Genomic DNA, 5,528 nt, shown 5'->3' on the forward strand with positions numbered 1-5,528 from the left:
CTTTGAGGAGAGTATATATGATACCACCTGCATAGTACAGATGAGGACACCAAGGCTCAGAGCTAAGTCAACTGCCTAAGATGGCAGAGATCGTACATACAAAAACCAAAATTCTCATTCAAGAATGTCTGACCTCAACACATTTTAAATATTAGCAGTGGTACCTGGTTTTTAGCATTTCAGTATTTTCAATAAAGTACAATGTCCAACTGAACCAACTGACCATTGCCTTTCAACTTGCAAATTCAAAGGCTGAGACTGAATGGAGCCAGAGTCAGCATGAGATAGAGGAAAGAAGAGTCTCAAAGGAATGCTCTGTTTGGCCATTCATCAAGTCTCTTTCTATCAGTGTCTAGATCGCATCTTCACAGCTTGGATTGGGACCACTGCCCCTTAACTGAGCAGTGGGATTAGATAACTGAAAAGGAAAAATATAGCAGAAAGCATTTTTCTTGCTGTTTCGTTACTGCCTTTCAAAATGCACAGCTCTGACTGGGATGTGGAGAACAAGGAGGGATTAAGAGACCTAATGGTAAATTCTTCGACTGAAGTGAGATCTGAACCAGGCAAATCCTATTCTGCTATACTACCCACATGCATGTATGTACATGTACTCACATGTACAGATATAAGAGTTGAGCCATAAAGAAGGCTGAGCAGCAAAGAATTGATACTTTTGAATCATGATGCTGAAGAAGACTCTTGAGAGTTCCTTGGACTGCAAGGAGCTCAAACCAGTTTATCCTAAAGGAAATCAATCCTGAATATTCATTGGAAGGACTGATACTGAAGCTCCAATACTTTTGCCACCTTATGTAAAGAGCCAGCTCATTGGAAAACTCTGATGCTGGGAAAGATTGAAGGCAAAAGGAGAAGGGGGCGAGAGAGGATGAGACTGTTAGATAGCATCACTGACTCAGTGGTGAATTTGAGCATGCTCCAGGAGGTAGTGGAAGGACAGGGGAGCCTGGAGTACTGCAGTTCATGAGGCCACAGGGTTGGACATGATTTAGTGAGTAAACAGCAACAACAAACACCTGCTGGACAACTGGGGGCTTGTTATTTAAACTCCTGGGTGCTGTAAAGATGAAATAAGTTTGTGCAGGTGATGTATTTGGCATTGTTCCTGGTATATAATAATAACACTGTAATTGTTCATTAGTTTATCATGATAGCCTCAGCCAGGGCAAAGGGATGGGAGTGGGTTCCTACCTCCCTTGGTTAAGTTCAGTTCATTTCAGTCCAGACTAAGGTCTGTCTCAGTTTATTCAAGGTTATGTCCCTTTCTCTTCACTTTTCTCTGAAATGCAGAGGGGTGGGTAGGCGAGGGACTTAGGAAGGCACACCAGATCCTCTTGAGATGCCGCCTGAAGGTCCTCTGCACAGCCTGCTCTGCAGACCAGGTGTTCCAGGCACCTCATCTTTGCAGGTATTTAGCAAATCAAAGCCAACAGCAGGAGGCTGTCAGCCTGACATATGATAAACACCCTCTGCAATTTAGCACGCAGCACAGAGAGAGTGTGTTAGCAGGATGAGTTAATTGCCAAGCTATCAACCGAGCTGATGTTTCTTGAATATTCTGAAAGGCAGCTGAGAACTCCCTAAGTGTCTGGGGTGGTGGGAGGTTTTCAAGCCTGAAGAGAAAATTGGGTGGGGACAGTCAGTGAGAAGATTGGCAGGCAGTAACACAAAGTGTATAAACTAACTCTTGAAAATATAATTACCTACAAACAAGAAGAAAATGACTCGGAGCTTTAGAAATAATGTAATAAAAGTCTGTCATTTTTCAGGTAGAATTGAGGCTCTGGATGAGGCATGGACAGGTTTAGGGAAAAGAAAGACCAAAGCCAGTGACAAAGTCAGCACTGCAATGTCCATCTTTTGAGTTTGAATTCATTTTTGTGCAATCATGTTTTTATTATTAAATTTTCTTCTCGATTTCATAAAAGGCAACATAGCGTAGGCTCTGGTATATCTTGGTTTGACCAATTACTAGTTCTGTCCGCTGAGGCAAATTATTATTTTTTTTTCTGGGCCTTAGTTTCCTTAACCCTAAAAGGATTGATAATAGTATCTGTTCCAAAAGCTTTATTACAAATGTATACGTGCATGTGTGTGTGTGTGCACGCACTCAGTCGTGTCTGACTCCTTGTGACCCCATGGACTGTAGCCCACCAGGCTCTTCTACCCATGGAATTTTCCAAGCAAGAATACTAGAGTGGGCTGCCATTTCCTCCTCCAGGGGATCTTCCTGACCCAAGGATCCAACCCATGTCTCTCAAGTCTCCCACATTGGCCAGTAGATTCTTTCAGTTCAGTTCAGTCGCTCAATAGTTTCCGACTCTCTGCGGCCCCATGTACTGCAGCATGCCAAGCTTTCCTATCCATCACCAGCCCCCAAAGCTTGCTCAAACTCATGTCCATCGAGTCAGTGATGCCATCCAACTGTCTCATCCTCTGGCAGATTCTTTACCGCTGGACAAATGAAATGATGTTAAAGGTTTGGAAGGTTGTGAAGGTGTCAATAAAATGCAATTGATATTATTATTATTGGTTCAAGATTACTGGCTTTGATTTACTTGGTGGAGAGTTTGGCTGGGACTTTTGTAGTGATTGAGGACATGGCAGAAACATCTTTCTGAGTCCCCTCTTGTATTTCTTAAACACATACTGAGGGAGGAAATCTACTCACTCCAAAAAAGAGCCTTGGACCAGTATAGGTGACCACCAGTTTATGATGGTTTGACTAACAATTTTATGACTTTAGGACTTCCCTGGTGGCTTAGATGGTAAAGCGTCTGCCTACAACGCGGGAGACCCAGGTTCGATCCCTGGGTCAGGAAGATCCTCTGGAGAAGGAAATGGCAACCCACTCCAGTACTCTTGCCTGGAAAATCCCATGGATGGAGGAGCATTGTAGGCTACAGCCCATGGGGTCGCAAAGAGTCGGACACGACTGAGCGACTCCACTTACTTTTATGACTTTACGATAGTGTGAAAGCAATACGCATTCAGCAGAAACTATACTTTGAATTCCTAATGTTCATCTTTTCCTGGGCTAGTGATAAGTAGCACAATGAACTCTTGTGATGCTGGGCAGCACTAATGAACCACAGCCTCCAGACAGCCACAAGATCAATGTAAACAAATGATACAGGTACAACCATTCTGTACCCACACAACCATCCTGGTTATCACTTTCAGAACAGTATTCAACAAAGTACATGATACATCCAAAACTTTTTTTTATAAAGGAGGCTTTGTGTGAGATGATTTTGAACAACTGGAGGCTAATATATTTGTTCTGAGCTCATAAAGGTAGGCTAACCTAAGTTATGTTTTGTTGGTTAGGTGCATCTTCAAATAACTCTATTTTCAACTTAAATGGATTTATCAGGATATAACATTCATTGTAAGCAGAGGAAGATCTGTATTATAGAATTTGGTTCTGGTCTCAGCTGTGGGTTAATTACTAGATTAAAAGCAGATAGCCCACATGACTCCTTTGAACCTTCTTTCCTTTGTCTGTAAAAAGGATAATGCTGATCCCTTGTTTATATTATATCTTTTAATAATAATTGCATTATTATGGTGATCAAATCAGATAATGCATATGAACTACTTTAGAAAATCTATATAAATAGAATAAAACCTTCTATATTTTTAAAGCCAAACTTTGGATACCACTTTTTCTTTCATTTCCCTGTTTATTCTATTGCCAAGTCCTATTGAATCTACCTTTAACATATATTTCAAATGCAATAAATTATTTACCTCCACAGCCACCATCTTAATCCAAGTCATTGTCATTTTTCACATTAACATTTCAGTAGCCTCTTAACCCACTTATATATGTTCAGTTTTCCAACCCATTTTCCATGGAGCAAATTGGCACTTCGGTGATTAAAATTTAAGACCTTAATTGATCATGTGGCTTTATATGACCAAGCATCTTTCATCTAACAGATTCTTTTTCATTCAAGCTTGCATAGTTTCAAAATGCTTAATAAAAGCAGCATCTATGTTAGAAAAACTCAGTCTTTCACCTCCTGTGTCTCCCTTACTGTTGACATGGAGTGGTTCATTTCTGACAATTTTGTCACCAAATATGAGGTTTTCCCCTATACACCAAGCAATGCTCCAAGAGACCAGCTGAGTGTCCTATAATTTAACTCTATTTTGACACTATTTGGAGACATCTTCAGGTCCTACAAGTATGCCCCCTGCTCCCAGCCCTTCAGAAGCCAGTCACAAGCCCACTGTATCATCTGAGCTTCTGACCAATCAGCCACAGATCGGAAGTTCAAATGACTCCCTCTTTGGGATGGATTAATTTGCTAGCACAGCTCATATTACTCAGAAAAAAAACATTTTACTTACTAGATTACTAGTTTGTTATAGAAGGATATAACTCAAAAACAGCCAGATGGAAGAGATGTTTAAAGCAAGATATGGAAAAAGGCATGGAGCATCCATGCCTACTCTGAGCACACCACCAACCTGGAAGTTCTCCAAACCCACTTTATTTGGGTTTTTATGGAGGCTTAATTACATAGGCATGATTGATGAACTCATTGGCTATTGGTGATTGAACTCAATTGCCAGCCATTTCCCTTCCCTGGAGGTCAGGAGGGTGGGAATGAAAGTTCCAAACTCTAACCACAAGGTTGGTTCTCTCAGCATCCAACCCACTCTTTAGGTGTAACATTAAAGTTGCTCCATTAACATAACAAAAGACACATTTATTGCTCTATCACCACAGGAAATTTCAAGGGTTTCCTGAGTTCTGTGCCAGAAATGAAAACAAAGACCAAATAAATATTTCTTAGTACAAATCACAATATAATATTTTCCAACTTTACACTATTGAATATAATGTTTAGTCTCCCTGAAATTAACTGGTTTTCATTCTTTTAAAGCCTTCCTGTTCCCCCATTTCTTTCTTGTACGAAATGGGCTTCATTCAGTCTCTAAGACATTCCCTGAGTTCCAACTGACAGGTTGAAAAAATTGCTATATCAGGGAAGATAGGGGATGCTGAGACAAGGTAGGAACAATCAAAAAACAGTAGTGCAGCCTTAAGGCAAGGTCTTGGTTTGCGGTTCCTCCCCCACCATCCCCAGCCCCACCCTCGAACCCCTGTAACATCCCCACCAAGGGGTATTAGTTCAGTTCAGTTGCTCAGTCGTGTTTGTCTATTTGTCACCCCATTGACTGCAGCACTCCAGGCTTCCCTGTCCATCACCAACTCCTGGAGCTTACTCAAACTCATGTCCATTGAGTTAGTGATGCCATCCAACCATCTCATCCTCTGTTGACCTCTTCTTCTCCCGCCATCAATCTTGCCCAGCATCAGGGTCTTTTCCACCGAATCAGTTCTTTACATTAGGTGGCCTAAGTACTGGAGTTTCAGCTTCAGCGTCAGTCCTTCCAATGAATATTCAGGACTGATTTCCTTTAGGATGGTCTGGTTTGCTGGTTTGATCTCCTTGCAGTCCAAGGGACTCTCAAGAGTCTTCCCCAACACC

At 41.5% G+C, this 5,528-nt stretch overlaps 1 non-coding gene across 1 annotated transcript; it reads left to right on the forward strand.

The window, feature by feature from the left end:
• The first annotated feature begins 2,771 nt into the window (after positions 1-2,771).
• Positions 2,772-2,844, forward strand: TRNAC-ACA (transfer RNA cysteine (anticodon ACA)). The gene has a single exon. It is a non-coding gene; the product is annotated as a tRNA-Cys (tRNA).
• The last annotated feature ends 2,684 nt before the right edge of the window (positions 2,845-5,528 follow it).

Source organism: Bos javanicus, chromosome 7, assembly GCF_032452875.1.
Source record: "Bos javanicus breed banteng chromosome 7, ARS-OSU_banteng_1.0, whole genome shotgun sequence".
Classification (NCBI taxonomy): Eukaryota; Metazoa; Chordata; class Mammalia; order Artiodactyla; family Bovidae; genus Bos; species Bos javanicus.